We start from the raw sequence: 23679 nt of genomic DNA on the forward strand, positions 1-23679 counted from the left end.
GCATTGATCACGAAATTGAACTCCTCCTTGGGGTTAAACCCCCAGCGAAGAACGCGTACCGGATGACTCCCCTTGAGCTAGTCGAATTGAGGAAACAATTAGATGAGTTGTTGAGGGCAGGATTCATCCGCCAGGCAAAAGCACCTTACGGATCCCCCGTACTATTCAAGAAAAAGAAGGATGGGATGTTGCGTCTGTGCAAAGATTATAGAGCCTTAAACAAGGTGACAGTACGTAACAAATACCCACTACCGATAATATCTAACTTGTTCGACCAACTTCACGAGGCCAAATACTTCACGAAGTTGGACTTACGATCAGGGTACTACCAAGTACGTATTGCCGAAGGGAACGAGTCCAAGACGACGCGTGTAACAAGATATGGGGCCTTTGAGTTCCTGGTAATGCCCTTTGGCTTGACAAACGCCCCAGCTACGTTTTGCACGTTAATGAACTAGGTTTTCTACGAATACTTGGATCAGTTCGTCATAGTATACCTCGACGACATAGTTGTATACAGCACAACCCTAGAGGAACATAAGGTGTACTTGAAGCTGGTGTTTGACAAGTTGCGGCAGAATCAGTTGTACGTCAAGAAAGAAAAATGTGCTTTCGCACAAACATGCATCAACTTCCTTGGACATGTCATCAGTTGTGGACAGATCGGCATGGATAGTGATAAGATAAAAGCTATCAAAGAGTGGAAAACCCCTACTTCCATATTCGATGTACGATCCTTCCTAGGATTGGCAAACTACTATAGAAGGTTCATTGAAGGGTTTTCACGGCGAATCGCCCCATTAATAGAGCTCCTGAAGAAAGACCACCCTTGGTTGTGGTTAGATAAATGTCAAATGGCCTTTGAAGATCTGAAGGCAACCATGACGAGGGGTTCTGTCCTTGGGTTAGTCAATGTTACAAAGCCATTTGAAATAGAGACAGATGCTTCCGACTTTGCCCTAGGCGGTGTCCTTATTCAAGAAGGCCACCCCATCGCTTATGAAAGTTGAAAGCTCAACGATGCTGAATGGAGATACACCGTCTCCGAAAAAGAAATGCTAGCTATGGTCCATTGCCTACGCGTCTGGAGACAATAACTCTTGGGACCATAGTTCATAGTGAAGATGGATAACAGCGCCATTTTCCACTTCTTCGATCAACAAAAATTGACGGCAAAACAAGCCTAGTGGTAGGAGTCGTTGGCAAAAATCGACTTCAAATTCGAACACAAGGCAGGAAAGAGTAATCAAGCAGCCGATGCGTTGAGTCGGAAGAGCGAATATGTGGCCCTGTGCATGTTAGCCCATATTCATTCAAGTAAGATCAATGGATCGATGCGCGACATCATCAAAGAACATTTACAAAAAGACCCATCGGCCAAAGCCGTCGTCGAACTAGCTAAAGCTGAGAAGAAAGAACAGTTTTGGGTCGAGGGAGACCTTCTAATGACTAAAGGAAATAGATTATACGTCCCAAGAACGGGAGAACTGAGGAAGAAGCTCATTCAGGAATGTCATGATACCTTATGGGCAGGACACCTTGGGTGGGAAAGAACATGTGCCCTAATAAAAAAGGGTACTTCTGGCCGAATATGCGAGACAATATCATGAAGTACACCAAGACGTGCCTCATCTGCCAACAGGACAAAGTCGAGAAAGCCAAAGTCTCGGGACTCTTGGAACCTTTACCTGTGCCAACAAGGCCTTGGAAAAGTCAGAGAATATGACGACATCTTGGTTATCATAGATCGGTTCTCGAAATATGCGACGTTTGTCCCCACTCCCAAATTATGCTCGGCTAAACTAACAGCCCAACTATTTTTCAAACACATTGTCAAGTTATGGGGCATTCCGTCGAGCAACATTAGTGATAGGGATGATAGATTCATTGACACATTTTGGACCGAATTATTTTCCTTCTTGGGAACGACTTTAAACATCTCTTCGAGCGATCATCCTCAAACTGATGGACAGACGGAACAGTTCAACTGCTTACTCGAAGAATATTTATGTCACTTCGTCAACGCTCGCCAGAAGAACTGGATACAACTGCTAGATGTTGCCCAATTCTGTTTCAATTGTCAAACGAGCTCGTCTACGGGGAAGAGTCCCTTCGAAATTGTAAATAGACGACAACCGGCCTTACCACATATTATTGATCATCCTTATGCAGGCAAAAACCCTCAAGCTCAAAACTTCACAAGAAAAGGGAAGCAGACAATAGATATAGCCCGGGCATATTTAGAGAAAGCTTCCAAACATATGAAGAAGTGGGTGGACAAGAAGCGTCGCCCCCTCCAATTCCGAGCAGGAGATTAAGTCCTCATCAAGTTGAGACTAGAATAGATCAGATGGTGCAGCCGAAAGGGCCAGCAACTTGTTGGAAAATATGAAGGCCCGATTGAAGTCCTTAAAAAGATCGGGGCTACCTCCTACAGAGTTGCGCTGCCCACATGGATGAAAATCCACCCAGTAATTCATGTGAGCAACTTGAAGCCTTATCACCCTGACCTGGACGACGACCAGCGAAATGTAATCATGAGATCGAGCATCGATCTGAAACAAAGAGATAGCAAAGAAATAGAGGAGATCCTAGCCGACAGGGTTAGGAAGATAGGAAGACCTGTACAGACGATTCATGAATTCCTTGTCAAATGGAAGAATCTCCCTACGGAGGAAACCAGCAGGCAACGCGCGAAGATCTGGACTCCGCCGCCACCCACATCGCCAGGTTTGAAAGTAGTTAGTTGACAGGGACGTCAACCAATTAGGTGAGGGAGGATGTCACGGTCATGCTCGTCCAAGGCGTGTTGTCCATGGTCGCATGCCCATGACAAGCCCAACCCTTAACGTCTTTTCATATTCTAGTATTTTACTTTTGTATTTTTAGGAAGTATGACGTTTCAGAAATATCATATCTAGGCCTGTTAGACATGAAATGCCTCAGAATGTACTATAGGGGGATACGACTAGTTTTCAACTTCTTCCTACCCAAGGTTATATACTGTGAGCCGTTGTTATTTCTCTCTTGCTTGCTTATATAACATCTCTCTAAAAAATTTCTCTTTCGAAAATCTCTCTCTGCGCTCGTTTTCTAAAACCTTCTTTTAAAATCGAAGCTAGAGGCTCGAGCATACGTTGCTTGGCCGTAAGCGACGCAAGAACGAATTGGCTTAGCTCACTTGTCGTTGGAAAGTGAGTGCTGCACAATCGCAAGTCCCCTGCCATCAAAAGTGCGATTGTGACACTTAGCATGCGAGAGGTATGGGTATCGATACCCCACATCTCCAAAAGAAACTATTTTTTATTAATAATTTATTTCTATTAAATTTTCCTTATTTATGACAGAATGAGTAGATATATTTTTTCATTTTCACTTTTATTGATGATGAAAAATTTAATGTTTTGTGAAGTAAGAATGATAGGGATGTAGCTTAGATGGTAGAGCACTCGCTTAGCATGCGAGAGGTATGGGGATTTGTACCCTGCATCTCTAAAGGATAACTATCAATTATTAAATATATTATTTCTTTTCAATTTATTTTTATTTACGACATAATGTGTAGCAATAGTTTTTCATTTTCACTATTATTGATGACGAGACATTAAGGGTTTTGTGATATAAGAATTGTGGGGATGTAGCTCAGATGGTAGAGTGCTCGTTTAGCACCCAAGAGGTATGGGGATCAATACCTCTTATCTCGAAAGAATTTATTCGTTATTAATATTTTATTTCTATTCAATTTTTCTTTATTCATGACATGATGGGTAGCAATATTTCTTCATTTTCACTATTATTGATGACAGAAAATTTAGAGTTTTGTGATATAAGAATTGTGGGGATGTAGCTTAGATGGTAGAACATTCGCTTAGCATGGGTACGGGGATTGATACTTTGCATTTGCATCTCTAGAAGAATTCAGAAGAATTTGGAGTATGTGATATCTAAGCGAATAGCCCTTGTGTTCCAGTAGCATGGGTACGGGGATTGATACTTTGCATTTGCATCTCTAGAAGAATTCAAAAGAATTTGGAGTATGTGATAGCTGAGCGAATAGCCCTTGTGTTCCAGGTGGTAAGAGGCGGGAAGCGCAGTAAGTCCGTTGGCAAGCTTGGGTGCTTAGTCATATGAAAAATTCTGAAGAAAATCTTATCTACATCCTGACAACATAATTATCAGTGTTGTAAAATATTAGTCCTTTAAATTATTAGCTTACTTTATGTATTTTCTTACTTTTAGGAAAACAGATCTTGCAGGGGTCCTGTCCTGCTAGATTCGATCTTATCTCTTAGTTGGCATTTTTCAAATTTACGTTCAAATTCGAAGTTTATAAAAGGACTTCATGGTAAGGAGAGGAAAAAAAATTGTTCTATCTCTTGTCTTACATATCTTCATCTTATGAACGAATTTATGAGAAAACTTAGAAAATCAAATCATTTCAAATGTTCTACCGAAGAAGAAGAAAGTTCAAATGAGCATAGAAGGGGAGAAAATCTCACCATCTCAAATACTATCAATCAAGAATATCAGATTGCTAGAATTGAAGATCAACTCCAAAAGTGGACTAAGTGGACTATTCCAAAGGTAGATCCTAAAACTATCTACCAAATTTCAACCTTCAATTTTACTCAAAGATCATGCATCAAATTCTCGGAGAAAAATATCCCAATTCATAGCAATAGGGAGTCTCTGAATCTTTTTTCAAAATCTCTTATACTCCAACATCGTGAAGAGTTTAATTATCTTCACGTCGGTCTTGTCCAAGTCGTTGTAAAACCATTATTCAGGCTTGGGTTAGATATCACAGTCCTTATCTCCTTATGAGATAAGAGACATGAAGATTTCTCAAATTCTTTATTGGGGATGGTTCAATCCAATCTAGAGAATGGACCAGTCTATTTCAATTGTTATCCAAATTTTACTTTGTTGCTCCACGACCCGCACATATTATCAGCCCTCATGCTGGATTTAAAATAAAAAAATATGAACATCAAGGCTGAAACTCATTCTTTAGTCGTCATATTCAGGGTTTATTACAAACTCATGAATACAAATATTTCTCCAAGAGCATTAAGATCCTCACCAAAAGGATCAACCATGCTCATAGAGGCAAATATTGGAAAGTCTTCAGTGACTGTTCCAAAAACTCTTTCTTGGGATCAAATAACCAGAAATACTCTCTGGAAAATAGAAGATGCTAATCTCCCAAGGAGAAAGAAATCTCAAAACCCAGTACAAATCATCGAACATGACGATGGAAGCGTTGAGATAAAATTCAGCGAAGAACCTTCGTCAGAATCAAAAGTAAAGGAATTCTTGAGTTCTAGACCAAGTACGTCGGGAGTTTCAAGATCAATGTATGACCCCTTATAGGTAAAGGAGGTCAGTTATGATAAAAAAAAGGGCATCAATCCACTATGAAGATGGCTCAAGATCTCCAACCCATACAGATATGGATACTTAATCCATCTACGAAATTCAGCTAAATGTCATTACAGCTGATTTCCAGATAGACAAAGAATTTTTAAAAGCAGATTTTATGTCAACCATCAACTCTTCAAAAAGAAATGTCTTCTTCCAAACCTACAAAGTGGTACTCTCATATGGAAGCCATCGAAGAAAATATACCATTCTTCGAATGGTTTGAAGAGAATATTTTGCAGGTATGCACCTTGACTCAGAGGAGTTGGAAGACTACCAAAAGAGGCGAGGTATACTCGAAACATCCTCCGTTGGAAGAAGTTGAATTCGACAACTACTATGGAGAAAAAGTCAAAACTAGTCCTTTAAAAAATATTCCAGAAGTACTAGAAAAGGGTAATCCGACCCTAAAGGATATCAAAAATATCCAGCATCAAAACAATTACTCAAATAAAATTTTATCCACGATCGCTACTCAACTTGAGAGTATCGAGGGAAAAATCTCAAAGAAATCAGGTACTCAGAAGGAACAGGCAAGCAGCTTTGTACCAAAGGTTGATGAGTCAATACCAATACTCAGACCGGCAAATCTCGAAATATTTACAAAAAGAAGTTCAAAAGAAGAGGCTGCAATGGCCAAGATAGAGAAAAAATTGGACAGGATACTAAATCCCGCCATGACGTCTCAAGATTCATCTATCAATGTCGTTAACAATGACGGCGAGAACAAAGAATCCGAAGACGCGATTGCAAATGAGATAGAAGAACCTTTCTACAATCGAATTGAAAGAATCTCTAGAAGGAGTCAAAATAATACCAGTAATCAGAAAAACTGGTATCCTCAACCGTCTTTTTTGGATATCCAGTTCGAAGAAAAGACACTACAAACTCAAGCTCATTACGATGGTCTAGCAATCTATGAATGGAATATCAATGGATTGTCTGACTATCTGATAATGAATGTTGTCAATGAAATGATGATGGCCACAGGCGCGTATAAATTACAGGGCCATAAATCCGACCATCAGATAGCTCAAGTTTTAGTAACCGGATTTACCGGGCAACTCAAAGACTGGTGGGACAAATATCTCGACGAAGCAACTGGCCAACAGATATTAAACCACTATGTCGTTAGGCCAACTACTCAAATCATCAAAGAAGAAGGTCCATCAACTAGGACCGAAGTACAACATGAAAGGGTAGAGGATGCTGTCAACACCCTCATTTATACCCTCATAGAATTCTTTGTTGGCGACCCTCTAAAATATCAGGAGAGATCCGCCGAGATACTCATTAATCTGAAATGCCCTACCTTAAGAGATTTCAGGTGGTACAAAGACATGTATTTCAGCAAAGTTCTTATTAGAACAGATAGTTCGCATGAATTCTGGAAAGAGAATTAAAACACTTCTCAAGGAGGATCAAAGACGGTCTTAAGACAAAGTATAATGGAACAATTCCATGGCAAACTTTGTTGTACGGATCCATAGCATCCTTCATCATAGAAGAAGGATTCAGACTTTGAAATGAGTCAAAGATTTAAAACAAGCTCAATTCTTCAATATCAAACAGAAAAGAGCTTGGAAGATTTTGTGGTCAATATGGATGCAAGGGGAATATGGATGCAAGGGGATAGAAGCTCCCTCAACCTCTAGAAAAAGAAGGTTAAGATGCATCCAAAATCTTATAATTCATTCAGGTCTAGAGAAAAGTATTGGAATAAACCCGTGCAATCTCAAAAGCCAACGTATTCAAGAAGAAAGTATACTCCTACAAAACCCCATAAAGGAAAGAAAAGGCAAACTTGCTTCAAATGTCGAGAAGAAGGACATTATGCTAATAAGTGTCCGATCAAAGGAAAGATCAATGAGTTGGAGATAGATCAAGAGCTGAAAAATCAGCTACTACGACTAGCTCTAACTGACTAAGAACAATCCAACGAGGGAGAAATCCTCGAACTCCGAGAAGAATCCGATTCATATTCTTGCACAGAATACGAATCAGAACAAGAAGGAAAAAGGACGTGCGAAGGATGCATAAATGTCCTTACAAAGGATCAAGAAATTCTACTCGAAGTAGTAGAAAAAGTTCAAGATCCAGAAATTCAACAGAAAATTGCTCAACGACTTAGAGATGCCATGACAATCTCTAAACCACCTGAAAGGGAAGAAAGAAATCCCTACAGACTCCAATCAGTTCTCTAAAGATTTGAAAAACCGAGAGAGCTCACTACTCAAGATCTACAAAGAGAGATTAATAATCTCAAACAAGAAGTACAAGCGTTAAGATCTGAAACTAGGTCAGAATCTTATATGCTTCGTCAAGAAATTCTCAATCTTCAGGAAAGGCTGCCCGAACAAAGGGAAATGGCGCAACCGAACCTGGACGAAGAAGATTTTCAAAGTTCCTTCGTTGGAGCCATCACCACTTCTCAATATAAAAAATGGTACGTTCTCGTTACCTTAAAAATTTATGATTTCAAAATCACACTAAAGGATCTCATAGATACTGGAGCCGATCAAAATTGCATCCAAGAAGGCCTAATACCTACAAAGTATTTTGAAAAAACTACTGAGGGCCTTAGAGGTGCAAACAACAACAAACTCAAAATTAATACAAACTATCAAAAGTTCATGTTTGCAACGATGGAATTTGCTTTGTAAATTCCTTCCTTTTAGTAAAGAACTTAGGACAAGAGTTAAGCCTAGGTACTCCTTTCATTACTCAATTATATCATTTTAAAATAACTGAAAAGGGGTTAGAGTCAAAGGCGTTAGGAAAGAAGATAAATTTTAATTTCCTTCCCCCCATAAATAACCTTTAAAAGAATACAATTATTCAATCAATAAATGTATTAAATTATAAGAAAAAACAAATTTCGTTTTTAAAGGAAGAAATTTCATTCAAAAGAATAGAAGAACAGATTCAAAATAAGATCCAGTCTAAAATCAAAACATTACAAACTCAAATAGAAAAGGAGATTTGTTCAACTATCCCTAATGCCTTTTGGAATAGGAAGCAACACATAGTTGATCTTTTTTATGTGAAAAACTTCGAGGAGAAAAATATTCCTACGAAGGCCCGACCTATTCAAATGAATAGAGAATTACTAACATTCTGCGAAGCAGAAATCAATGATCTTTTTCAGAAGGGTCTTATTAGACCGTCAAAGAGCCCTTGGTCATGTGCGGCTTTTTATGTCAACAACCAGGCAGAGATGGAACGTGGAGTCCTGCGACTGGTAATAAACTACAAACCCTTAAATAAGGTTTTGGAATGGATTAGATATCCAATTTCAAATAAATCAGATTTAATGCAAAGAATTTCAAATGCAAAAGTATTTTCAAAATTTGATATGAAATCAGGATTTTGGTAAATCCAGATTTCAGAAAAAGACAAGTATAAAACGGCTTTCAATGTCCCTTTCGGACAATACGAATGGAACGTTATGCCATTTGGGCTAAAAAACGCTCCATCCGAATTTCAAAAGATTATGAATGATATTTTCCATCCTTTTCCAGACTTTTCAATTGTTTATATTGACGATGTTTTGATTTTTTTCTCAAAACATTGATCAACACTTTAAGCATCTTCAAACATTTTTTACGACAGTCAAAAGAAATGGTTTAGTTGTGTCTAAACCAAAAATTAAATTTTTTCAAACAAAAATCAGTTTTCTTGGATTTGAAATTCATTTGGGTCTAATTAAACCAAGGTCCACTGAGTTTGCCTCAAACTTTCTCGACCAAATTACAGATAAAACTCAACTACAAAGATTTTTTGGATGTCTCAATTATGTGTCTGATTTCCTTCAAAATATCAGACCCATTTGCAAACCACTATTTGAAAGGCTAAAAAAGAATCCAAAGCCCTGGACTGAATAACACACCAAAACAGTCCAAAAAATCAAATCCCTTGTCAAGTCAATTCTGTGTTTATCGCTGATAAACCCAAGGGCTAGTTTAATAGTGGAGACCGACGCATCCGATATTGGATATGGAGAAATCCTGAAACAGTCCCTTGACAAGAAAGAATCCATTGTCCGTTTCCATTTGGGAATATGGAATTCTACTAAAAAAAATTTCTCAACAGTAAAGAAAAAATTCTTTCAATAGTACTCTGTGTACAAAAATTCCAAAGTGATTTAATTAACAAAAGCTTTGTTATCAAAACAGATTCTAGGGCATCTAAATTTGTTTTAGAAAAAGATGTCAAGAATCTTGTATCTAAGCAGATTTTTGCTGGATGGCAAGCTATTTTATCTTGCTTCAACTTCCAGATTTTGCCTATAAAAGGGGTCGAAAACCCTTTGGCAGATTACCTCTCAAGAGAGTTCTTACTCTGAAAGAAAAATTCTCCCTAACCAATCTCCTTCTCCCAATAATGACGGGAAAGAAAGGGATCGAAAAAGGGAAGAAGCCCAATGCTTCTTCAAGCACACCTACTCCAATGACGTCTGACAGCTATGCAATGGATGCTGGTTTCACCTTGGTGACCAAGTCTAAAGCAAAGCTTTCTAAAAAACAAGCGGAGGTTATCACTCCGGCGAGGCCTTCTGCCTCTTTAACACGGCCATCTGCCGTTACTCCATTGAGACCTACTGTCTCTTCCACTTCAAAGGGACCTTTTGTTCCCTCAACCTACTCGGACGCGGTTGTTCCCGTTTGATTTTCTCCAGTTCCTGAAATCAGGACCTATTTTCAAAAATCTGTGTCTATACCAGAAGCTCTGGTAGAACTAGAATACGACGACCCGAAAATCGGCGAAGTCGTTAAAAAGGCCTATCCATCGGGATTCTTTTATATCCAGAAGATCTTCATAAAACCAAAAGGTTTTATGAATTCATTCTAGTCGACACAAAGTCCGTTGAAATTACTCATATTCCGAGTCGCGATGATCCTTCAAAAATCGTGTATTCAAAATTAAAAATTTTCAAAGTCATGAACCCGACGTATTGGAATCAAGATCCATACACAGAGAAGAATTTTTCAAAATCTTTTGTTCCTTATTCTTACTCATACAGAGACTATAAGATGGCGTGGTTCAATGTCATTTGGTATCAAAATTACGAGCACTCATGGTTTATTCAATTCTGTCAGAATGCTCATAAAATTCATTACCCATTTTGGTTCATCAAATGGTGGAAAATCTTTAGATCAGCCAAAGATGTATTTCTAGTTCCAATACAGGAATCGTTCCACTACTTCATTCAAATATATTCAAAACCCCATTTCCATTAACCATGCGCTTTTGCGTATACTTTCAAATTTCTTGGATTTTAACTTGGAATTTTCAAATTAAAGAAACCGAAGACCAAATAAAACAGGTCTTCAAAACTATCAAAATCAAATTGTGGGATAAATATACTTATACCCACGCAAACATCAAAGCGGTAAAGGTCTGGCTATTTGAGAATGGCCACCTTCAGGATTTATCCAAGAAGAGGACCTCAGAATTCCTTAATTCAAAGTCGAGGCTACTCGCTGCATTAGCCCAGACAACTTCTGAAGCTGGTTTTCAAAAGCTTCTTCAAGAGGCCGCGTCAGTCGGTTCAACGTCTTCTCCTTCTATTGTAGAAGAAGAAGATGAAGACATGATTTATGATCTCAATGATCCATTTTTGGATTCTCAATCACCTTTGTAAATATCATCCTCTCAATGACTGAATAGTCGTTAAACTATTATAACAATTCAATATAACATGCCTTACTTATAACTAAAATATTAGACCATCAACTTTTCATTTTATAGCCATCCAACAAGGACTTCATATTTATATAAACTTGTTGTTCCTATTATTTAATTTTCAAACATACCTCTTAACTTCTCTGCACCAATTGTTGGGCAACAAAGTTGACATAAAAGGAATTAGAAAAGAGATATCAAAACTTAAGTATGTTTGCAATGGCTTGCTGAAGCCATTCAGCAGCAACCTAAAGTCTTTCTTTACATCCCAAGGCTTTATACTTACCATCTTAGGAAATAAAGAAAAAAAAAAAGAAAGAAGAAAAACAAAAATTAAGGCGATTAAAACTATAACGATAATGCTTTTAATATCATTTCATGTTTCCCACTTTCGGTAAGTATGCCAATCCAAATCTTAAGCAGATCTAGTAGAAAGCTCTTTGTTCTTATTATAATATTGTTTTATTATCCAAGACACATTCTACATCCAAGGCTTCAGTTCAAGCGCATCGAGGACTTCATGCGTTTCCTGCAATAGGACAAAATACGACCTTAATACCTAGGTCCAAGGATTCATAATACGTTTTAAGTGGCATAACAAGGGCATTTGGTCTAGTGGTATGATTCTCATTTTGGATGCGGGAGGTCTCGTGTTCGGTTTTCGGAATGCCCCTTCAAAAGAGATCGTAGAATAAAACGAAGTAAATAAATGCAATAAAATGATACAAGTTAAATACATACATTCCCATGAAATTGTATGTCAAAATTATTCATAAATTATACCTAATTTTCTCCCATTTTGGAATTCCCATTTGAATCTCTATAAGAAACTATTTGTTATTAATATTTTATTTTTCCCATGAAATTGTATGTCGAAATTATTCATAAATTATACCTAATTTTCTCCCATTTTGGAATTCCCATTTGAATCTCTATAAGAAACTATTTGTTATTAATATTTTATTTTTCCCATGAAATTGTACGTCGAAATGATTCATAAATTATACCTAATTTTCTCCCATTTTGTAATTCCCATTTGAATCTCTAGAAGAAACTATTTGTTATTAATATTTTATTTTTATTCAATATTTCCTTATTTATGACATAATGAGCAGAGATATTTTTTCATTTTCACTATTATTGATGAATTTAAAGTTCTGTGATATAAGAATCGTGGAGATGTAGCTCAGATTTCTTGTTGGGATGTAGCTCAGATGGTAGAGCGCTCGCTTCGCATGTGAGAAACACGGTGCAATACCCTGCATCTCCAAAGGAATCCTACTACCAAATATTCTATTTCTATTTCAAATTTTTCTTATTTATGACATAATGAGCTGGGATAGTTTTCATTTTCGCTATTGTTGATGATGGGACGATTAGGATTATGTTATGTAAGAATTGTTGGGATGTAGCTAAGATGGTAGAGTGCACTCTTTGCATCAAAGAGCCACGATGATCGATACACCGCATCTCCAGATAACATAATGATCAAAGGGAGTTTTTCATTTTCACTATTATTGATGACGGGACGTTTAGGGTTTTGTGATGTAAGAATTGTGGGGATGTAGGTAAGATGGTTGAGTGCACTCTTTGCATGCTAGAGGTACGAGGATTTTGGGTTTTGTTATGTAAGAATGGTGGGGATGTAGCAAAGATGGTAGAGTGCATCTCAAAAACTCATTAATATTTTATTTCTATTCAATTTTTCCTTATTTTTGACATAATGAGCAGAAATATTTTTTCATTTTCACTATTATTGATGACGTGTAGTTTTGGGTTTTGTTATGTAAGAATTATGGGGATGTAGCTAAGATGGTAGAGTGCATCTCCTAAATAAACCATTCATTATTAATATTTTATTTCTATTCTTGACATAACAAGCATAAATATTTTTTCATTTTCACTCTTATTGATGACGCGCAGTTTTGGGTTTTGTTATGCAAGAATTGTGGGAATGTAGATAAGATGGTAGAGTGCTCTGTTTGCATGCGATTGGTAGGGGATCGATTCACCGAACACTCCGCTTTGTATTCCTAAATGCTCTATAATATGGTGGTGCCTTTATGGGATAGATAATTTATATGGATTGTATACGCCTTTAAATGTGGTTTGCTAGCGAAAAAAAGATAGGGATACTTAAATTTTTAAGTCACTTTTGAAAAGTATGGTGTGGAATAAATTGGATTATTGCCTATTATTTTTAAGAATATATTAAGTCTTCAGACTAATGTTTGCCCTTTGTAGAGATGACATATAATAGAGGAATTCATAGTACCGCTCTCCTTTAGAGCAATTCATAGTACCACTCTCGTTCTCCTTTAGAGCAATTCATAGTACCATTCATTGTTCTCCTTCTGAAGATGTTTATGAATTTAATTTGCCTATTATTTCTAAGAATATTACGTCTTGAGACGAATGTTTACCATTTGTAGAGATGACATATAATAGAGCAATTTTTCATAGTACCGTTCTCCTTTAGAGCAATTCAAGTACCACTCATTGTTCTTCTTTTGAAGATGTTTATGGATTTAATCCACTTACGCCTCTTGATTTGCTTCCTATTCATTCTAATATTTTTGTGAGTAAAGCAACCACAAGTAAGGCAGATCTAATCAAAACTGTAACGACCCAAAATTTTCTACATAATTTAAGGTTGCTACTGTATACGTACCATAAACATTGAATGCAGAAGACTTCATTTAAATTCCATAAAACATAACCTTTATCTTAAAACACAGCCATGGACTTATGTGTTTTGAAAACATCTTTAAAACGACAGAACAAAAGACTAAATAAAATATATAAGCATTTAAGTTAAAAGCATCCTATTCTAGCCTAAGTCTAAGAAAATAAATACCACTATCCTATGCATGTGTCATGGTCTCGAGTTGTGATGCCGTCGTCAACCGTATAGGAATGCCTTCTCTTAACCTGAAAAATGTAGTAGCACATGGTTTAAGTATTTAAAGAAATACTCAGTAAGTGACCCCACTATTGAGGTTAAATGCAACAATCACATGCAATGAGATGATGAGTTCTATCTTTCATTCCGTTTTTCCTACGGTGCTGTCCTAACGGGTAATTTTGGACGTATACCATATACTCTACACACAGCTCATACGTGCGAGTATGGGCACACCAGCTAGTTCAAACACCGCTGGGCCACTTTCCTTATCCGGTGGACATACTCTGGGAGCCCCTTAGGCCGGACACCTACTAGAACTAGTAACCGTCACGGCAGCGCTATGCAAAATATAACGATCGTTGTCCTGTCATTGGATGCACGCATCCGTACCCTCGTGATGGGATAGGGGTATCCCCCCAAATGCATGAGCACACATAATGCATGAGGTCCAAAAACTTTTCCATTTTCATTATCCTTTAATACAATCCCGCTAGCATTGTGTACATATCATATCATTTTTCATATCGTTTCAGATATCGTTCATCATTAATGTCATATTGTTTCTCATTCTTCCATTCTTAAATCATACATAATTCTAACGGGCTTATATTTCATGTCATTTATTGTAATTTCATGTCATTCATATCATGTTGTATACACATAATTTAAGAGACCTAACATAACGTTCTATGCTTTTAACATATCATTTCATCATATACACATTATACCATGACATATTGCATCACAATGTATCATGTCATAAACAAATAATAACGTAAACACTTCGTAGTCATATCGTTCTCTAACTTATCATAGCCTTAACGTTCTTATACCTATCACAGACATATCATTATGTGAATGTACCTTAGTCATCTCATCATAAGAACTTAACCTAACGCTATCGTTCTATCAATTTGTCACAAACCTATCCCTTTAAACCCATAACCTAACCCTCAATCTTCCCTCCTCCCTCTTTGTAATTATTTTCATTTTGTAAGTAGATTTTCAATTGGCTAAACATTTTCAATTCTCTAAATAAGATATTACTCTAACTCTATATTTATTTTCATTCTGTAAATAGATATTATTGGCCAATTTTAATAGTATATTTATTTTGGTTCTGTAAATAGATATTATTGGCCAATTTTAATCGATTGTTTGGCTACTATCTTCCATATCTATGGATCTGCCAACTAAAATTTTATTGATTCTAACCTTGTTTCAACTTACCATGCTAACAAAAAAATCTAATTAATTGATCCTAAATTAATTTCTTATAACCATAACTACAAAGGAAAAAGGAAATCTGAGATAGGATTTTACCTAATAACAGACCAAAATCTCTCCAGGTAAATCTGCATCATATCCTTTTGTTGGAACACCATCTTACTTTTTCTCACATTTGACATTTTTTTCTTGTTTTGGATCAACTTTGATATTGTGGGGTTGAGGAAAGAGGATGTTGTTGGGACTAGAGGTTAGTGGAGAGAGGTGGGTAAATTTTATTTTTATTTTTAAGTAATCTTTTTAGTTATTTATTTATGAATTTTTATTATTATTATTAGCTTGACGTATGTAGTTTTTTAATTATTTAGTTGTTTATTTATTTTTATTATTATTATTTTTTTGGGCTATTACAAAAATATTGCATAAACAGGTGAAAGGAGACAATTGAGAAACAAAATTTCAAAGTTGCTTCAATAATTAACAAAGGACGGAAGAAAATCATTTTTCAACTCGATAACTTGGTTTGGATACATTTTCACAAGGAGCGATACCCATCTCAAATGAAGACAAAGTTACATCCAAGAGGGGATGACCCTTATCAAGTCCTTGAAATAATTAATAACAATGCATATAAAATGATCTTCCTTGAGAATTTTTAGCACATTCTACTTTCAATGTTGCTGACTCGAGTCTTTTTGACGTAGGTGATGATTTTTCTTATTCGAGGACGAATACTTTTGAAGAGGGGGAAGATGATAAGGATCACGGTGTTCCAAATGTTCCAACTGGACCAGCCAAGAAGATTCAACAAGCATTCACTCTTCATCTATAAAATTGGATAGGCTTGGTTCAACTCTCATTTCATGTGTTACAAGCTTATTCGATTGAGGAAGAACCATTTGGAGCTTTAGAAGTGAATATTTACACCGTTCAAGTAGAGGATGAAGTTGCAAGCATCGTTACATGAGTTGTTAGAAAACTTTATTTATTTTTAATTCATAAAGTATGTAATGGTCAAATTGTCAAATTGACCTCGTCCTTTGTGAAGATTCAAGGGGATTGAGATTAAATCCATGCCACTAACTTCTTGTTTGGAAGACTATAAATATCCACAAATTATTATAAAAAAATCATATTTGAGAGGAATGAAATTGATCTCTCAAGTTCAGAAGTTTCCCTTCAAAATAAGAGCATCATCTCTGTCATTTCTAATTTTCAAGAAATTCTTGGAGTAGAATTGTATATGAGTCATTCAGTCTAATTTTCAAGCAATTCTTGGAGTAGAATTGTATATGAGTCATTCAGTTTTTCAAGTTCAACGGTGTGGTTGAGTGAAATTCTCAACTTCTACTTATTTTTAGTGTTTCTTCTCTTCCTATTCATGGTAATTTATCCTAATACAAACAAGTTTATTTTTTAGGGAATGTATTAAACACATGGGTTTAATAATTACCGTAGACTTTTGTATAAAATGAAGTAAATACAAATGAAGTAAATATATATAACAATAAAAGAGGAATTATGTTTACTAGCACATTTTTTTTTAAGACATAGATAGAAATGAACGTAGTAATACAAAGAAACTACATAAACTTAAAAGAAATTAATCCCATTTTACAATATAAATATTATTAAATTGTAACAAACAAGTAGTTTTAACATATCAATATAGGTTTTGAAAACTAAAATTTAAAAATTTAAAAATTTAAAATAAATATAAAATAAAAGTGGTTTTCAAAAACTTAGTTTGGGGTGAAATTTTACTTAAAATTCAAACGTATTGTTTAAATATTTATCCTAAAGGAATGCATATACTTTAGTGGCAATGCAGTTTCAACTAAACAAATTTGCGTTGGGTCATTCATAATCTCAAACCTACAAGGTAGGAATTATAGGATATAAACTTTATTTATGTCAATATTTCTTAATAATATTGATTGAAGTACAAAGAACTTTATTTATGTCAATATTTTTTAATAATATTAATTGAAGTACATCCAATTGATTTGAAGAACAAATTCTACTATGGGTTGGACAACGTGAAATTAACGTTACAATAATAGAAGGTTCTAAAGCACAAAAAAACGTGAATAAATTTCAAATCATGAGGCACACAAAACACATGGACTAGCAACTAAAAAAGATTGATCCACTACCAGGGCATTTGGTCTAGTGGATAAATTTTAAATCTTGAGTTCGATTCATGAAATGCCCCCACAATTATATCAAATTAAATAGTTTGTTGTTTCCTACAAAAATTAAGGCGAACAACCTAGTGCTTTAATAAATACTCTTCCTTCTAATTACATATTAATGGTGTTGTTAGGTTGAATGGGAGTAAATCAATAGATTATCTAATCTGGATGATGTACTACTAAGTTTAGATTGCGCCAAATACTCCTTCACGAACGAAGTAATAATCAACCTCAATCGATGAAAGATTGGATTGGCAGACAAATAGGTGGCACCAATGTTGTCACACCACTGCCAAAGCGCTCTACTTGCGACATCCCGAGCTCACGCAAGAGGACATGGATCCAGATTAATTCGGCAGTGGCATAAGCAACCGTGCTCATGCTTGCGACATCCTGAGCTCATGCAAGAGGACTTGGATTCGCCCTCCATACTAGAACAGAAAACTGTTGATTATTTTCTTTATTCATAGTAAAGATGTGATAGAGATATATATACTAAATATTTATATATAGTAGACGTATAAAAATTAACTATTTGGGCGATAGAAGGTTGGATATGGAGGCTGATTATTTATAGTAAAAATGTGATAGAGATATATATACTAAACATGGGCTCTCCATATGGAGGCCGACTATTTATATTAAAAATTTGATAGAGATATATATACTAAATATTTATATATTGTAGGCGGTTATATAGTTAAAATTATATATATATATATATATATATAATAAACTGAAATCATATATATTTCTCATTCTTCATATCTCTCTTTCCATACCTTGAAGTCATTAATACAAAACTTTTAGTCAATATTTCTCTTTCCATTTTCTCTATCAAGTTCTTTCTGTTCATTTAGATCGAGTGTGTGCATTGTTGTGTGATCCTAATAACTGGTATCAGAGCGAGGTGAGATTCACCACGATATGTGAAGATGGAAAGTTCAAAGACAAGAATTGAAAACTTTGATGGATTCGATATCAGTTTCTAGAAGATGTAGATTGAAGATTATATGACCAGAAAGATCTTTCAGAAACCCCTTTTGGGGGTGAAGCAGAATACCATGACCACGGAGGACTAGAAGCTCAAGGATCAGCATGCCTTAGGGTTAATCTGGTTGACGTTGTCCAGAAACATGACGTTCAACATCATCAAAGACATCGGGCCTATTGAAGGTGTTGTCAAATATGTACAAAAATCCGTCGGCTATGGACAAGGTGTATTTGATACAGAGGTTGTTCAATCTACAAATGTCTGAAGGTAGCTTTGTTGCAGATCATATAAATTAGTTCAACGTGTTTGTCAGTCAATTGAGCTTAGTGGAAATTATGTTAAAAAATGAAATTAAAGCATTGATTTTGATGTCATCTTTACCCGAGTTGTGGTATACTCTTGTTGCTACAATCAACAGTTCATGAGGATCTGATAAACTGAAGTTTGATGAAATTCGAGATGTCAGCAAAAGTATTCCCAAACGAGAAGTAAATTAAAGAGCCCAAACAAACATGAGCGATCAAAATCAAGGAATCGAGAAAAATCTCCAAACAAACCGAACGTAAAGTGTTGAAATTGTGGAGAAAAATGACACTTACGGACAGATTGTACAAAATTGAAAAAAAATAAAATCATAAATTTGAAGATGACATTGATTTTATATATTCAGTAGAAGATACTGAGAATGCTCTCATTCGTAGCATGAATAGCCCAATTGAATTTTGGATTTTAGATTCAGTTGCATCGTTTCATTTGTCTATCGTTTCATTTGTCTTTAAGTAAGGAATTGTTTCAAAATTTTAAATAAGGAAATTTTGGGAAGGTGTATCTTGCCGACAACAAAACATTGGAGATTGAAGGGAAGAGAGATGTCTGCCTACAAACTCTAGCAGAAAATGGGTGGACGTTATAGGATGTTAGATATATTCCTGATCTCAAGAAGAATTTGATCTCTATTGGTTAGTTGGATAGCACAGGTTATGCAACCGAGTTTGGAAAGAGTTTGGGGAAGATTGTGAAAGGTGTCATGGTGGTAGCATGACACAAAATCTAGAACCCTATAGACCACGGTAGGGTGTATAAAAAACATGGTTGCTATTGCTAAGAGTGCTTTCAATTAAAGTCTACTTGAATTGGAAGCACTCTGAGCAACAACAATCATGTTGATACACCCTACAATAGTGTCAATAGACTTGCACATATGAGATTCAAAGAAATGAAGATGATGGCTGCGACTGGAGTTTTAAAAGGCCTAAAATCTATTAATATGGGTGTTTGTGAGAGCTGCATTATGGAAAAATATAAATGAGTTAGCTTCACAAAAGCTGCCAGAGAACCATAGAAAGTGCGATTGGAAATGGTCCATACAGACGTTTAGGGACCATCTCCAGTTTCATCATTTCTAGTACCAAAATTTCATTGGTTAGATGTCTCGCACTCTTCAGCAACAACTCTCTGTTTTTCTAAGGATATTCAGATATCTCACTACCACTCTTTTCCTCCTCACCATATCTAGACACTATAACTTTGATCCAGTATTGTCTTATATGGTTAATATCCACAACAAGGACATTTGGTCTAGTGGTATGATTCTGTTTGTGTTTTTGTTGGTAAAATAATTTATTAATTAAGAATGTCGTGTATTGATTGAAAAGGTTGATGATTTTCTTTTCATTAAATCTTTGAACTTCCTCTTATACAAAAAGACCTACCTCACCTTGTTGAACTTCCTTTTAGCCTCTCAACTCCAAACAAATATAGATTTGAAACTTGAGAGAAAAAATCATATCGAGTGAGAGCTAAAAATGATAGATGTTCAAGAAGGAAAATTTAGTCGAGTGGTATTATTCTTTCTTAGGGTGTGAGAGGTCTTAAGTTCACATCTTAGAATGTCCACAAAAAAAACATGTTGATAAATTTCAAATCTTGAGCAACTGGATTCTGGATAGTTTTTCATTTTCACTATTTTTGATGATGGGACGTTTAGGACTCTGTCATGTAAGAATTGTTGGGATGTAGCTAAGATGGTAGAGTGCACTCTTTGCATGTGACATCTCCAAAAAGGTAACTATTTGTTATTAATATTTTATTTCAATTCAATCTTTCCTTATTTATGACATAATGAGCAAGATATTTTTTCATTTTCACTATTATTGATGATGGGAAGTTTAAAGGTTTTGTGATGTAAGAATTGGGGATGCAGCTTAAATGGGTTGGGTTTCATGTTCTAAATCTCATAGTTTTTAAACAAAAACATATTCTATTTTCAATAAAATTATTATTGATGTTTATTCAGTAAAATTTGTCATTGAATAAAGTAAATTTTACGATCCTTAATCTAAATCCATTAAACTAAGAATACTCTAGCTATAGTATGATTACTTGAACTATATGTAGAGACGTAAAAGTGGATCAAATTCAGGTATATAGTCAAAATGATCTATAGTATAGGGATAAAGCTGAGTACCTTATCTTGGGGACACTATGGATGCGGCCTACTTTTGTATATGATATAAACAATGTGATCACTAAATAGTACATGTGGAGACATGTGAGTGGGGGGCGTCCTATGCAATGAGTATTGCATAAGATTGGACCATTAAAAAAATCACTCTCACTTTATAATGTCGTTTACTAATGAGACTGATTTTTTCACTCGATGACCTAGGTAACTCGACCTTAATCCTGAGCTAACTATGAACTCCTGTTTATTCAGAATTATTCTTAGATTTGCATGGGTGAGAGTGACCCGAGTTCGCCGACTCAATAAGCCTCCCATTTCAAGGGTAAGACTGAGTGAATAGCTGGGGACATAGGGTGCAAGATAAAATTCGCTCCTACCCGCTTTTAGGGATAGTAGAGACGTTGTTCCCTTAAGTACTGACTCCAAGTCTTGAACAAGGGGCTCCACCCTCCTATTGGCCCGAGAGGGATTTGGTTTGGTGGTTGGACCACAAACCAATTGTTCATTAGAGGATCAGTGGGACTTAGGGAACAAGAAGTAACTTTAGAGGTAAAAACGGTAAATTGACTCAACTCTAGTTTCGAACAACCTGTGAAGGATCGACTTACTAATCATGGTTATATCAAATGGACAGAAATATATCTATAGTGAGGGGAGTGCAACTACTAGGCTATAGTGTAGTGTCATAATAGTTAACGAATGTTGGTTAAAAGGCTAATGAGTTTAGCCGGTTAATCTCGTTTTGTTGGAGCCCATGATCTATAGGTCCATTAGGTCCCCCTACTAGCTCATATCGGACTAAACCTTAAAACAGTGTGACGAGTGAGTTTGAAGTGTTCGAACTCCAATTAGAGGCGCTAAATATATACGATATACTTATCTTCATTTTTATTTAATTACAAATTAAACAAAATGAGAGAATTGAAGATATGTAAATAAGATTTAAATATTTTAATTATCAACAGCGATTCATAATCAATATGTGCCGGAATTGATTGGAATTGGCATTTGATTTAATGGTAAATATTAATTAAATTATTTAATTAATCATTTATTATTATTTTGATATGAAATTAATTATTTAAATTAATTCTTGAATTAAAATAGAGAAAGTCAAAATGTTGAATTAAAGTCATGGAAAAATCCATGTTTGAGTTAGTGGAATATTGAGGGTCAATATATGGTTTAACAATCTTACATGTTTGCCAATAATCCTACAAAACTTTGAGAAATTCTCTCAAAACTCTCTCTTTACCTATACAAAATTCTTTTCAAATTTAGTCACTCACTAGATTCTACAATCTCATTCTAAGGTCGGAGAATAGTAGGGAAGACACTAATGGTGGTTCGAAATTGGTTCACGAGGAAAAAAGAATTTAACTACAAAAGGTTAGTATTCAAACTCATTGAGTTTTAATGCTTTTGAACATGCTAGCTAATTTATTATAATTGATGTACAAAGAGTGCCTAAGATCCAAATTGCTTCCCCATGTGTTATATTAACACCATCAAAATGGTAAAGCGCTTGCATTGCATGCGAGAGGTACGGGGATCGCTACCCTCCATCTCCAAAGGAAAACTATCGATTATGAAAATATATTATTACTTTTCAATTTTTCTTATTTATGACATAATGATCAAAGGGGGTTTTTCATTTTCACTATTATTGATGACGGGACGTTTAGGGTTTTGTGATGTAAGAATTGTGGAGATGTAGGTAAGATAGTTGAGTGCACTCCTTGCATGGGAGAGGTAAAAGGATTTTGAGTTTTGTTATGTAAGAATTGTGGGGATGTAGCTAAGATGGTAGAGTGCATCTCTTGAAAAAACTCATTAATATTTTATTTCTATTCACTTTTTCCTTATTTTTGACATAATGTGCAGAAATATTTTTTCATTTTCACTATTATTTATGACTATTTATGACGTACAGTTTTGGGTTTTGTTATGTAAGAATTGTGGGGATGTAGCTAAGATGGTAGAGTGCATCTCGTAAAGAAACTATTTGTTATTAATATTTGATTTATATTCAATTTTTCCTTATTTTTGGCATAATGAGCAGAAATACTTTTTCATTTTCACTATTATTGATGACGCACAGTTTTGGGTTTTGTTATGCAAGAATTGTGGGAATGTAGCTAAGATGGTAGAGTTCTCTCTTTGCATGTGATTGGTATGGGGATCGATACCCCGAATACCCCGCTCTGTATTCCTAAATGTTCTATAATATGGTGGTGCCTGGTATGGGGATCGATACCCCGAATACCCCGCTCTGTATTCCTAAATGCTCTATAATATGGTGGTGCCTTAATAGGATAGATATTTTATATGGATTGTATACGCCTTTAAAGATGGTTTGCTATGGTGCCTTGATAGGATAGATATTTTATATGGATTGTATACGCCTTTAAAACTGGTTTGCTACACACAAAAAGGATAGGGATGTTAAATTTTTAAGTCACTTTTGAAAAGTATGGTGTGGATAAATTGGATTATTACCTATTATTTTTATGAATATATTAAGATTATTACCTATTATTTTTAAGAATATATTAAGTCTTGGGACTAATGTTTGCGATTGGTAGAGATAGCATATAATAGAGCAATTGGATTATTGCCTATTATTTCTAAGAATATATTAAGTCTTGGGACTATTGTTTGCTATTTGTAGAGATAGGACTAATGTTTGTCATTTGTAGAGATGGCATATAATAGAGCAATTCATAGTACCGTTCTCCTTTGGAGCAATTCATAGTACCGTTCTCCTTTAGAGTAATTCATAGTACTA

Source organism: Cucurbita moschata, unplaced genomic scaffold (genome assembly GCF_002738365.1).
Source record: "Cucurbita moschata cultivar Rifu unplaced genomic scaffold, Cmos_1.0 Cmo_Scf00004, whole genome shotgun sequence".
NCBI classification, from domain to species: domain Eukaryota; kingdom Viridiplantae; phylum Streptophyta; class Magnoliopsida; order Cucurbitales; family Cucurbitaceae; genus Cucurbita; species Cucurbita moschata.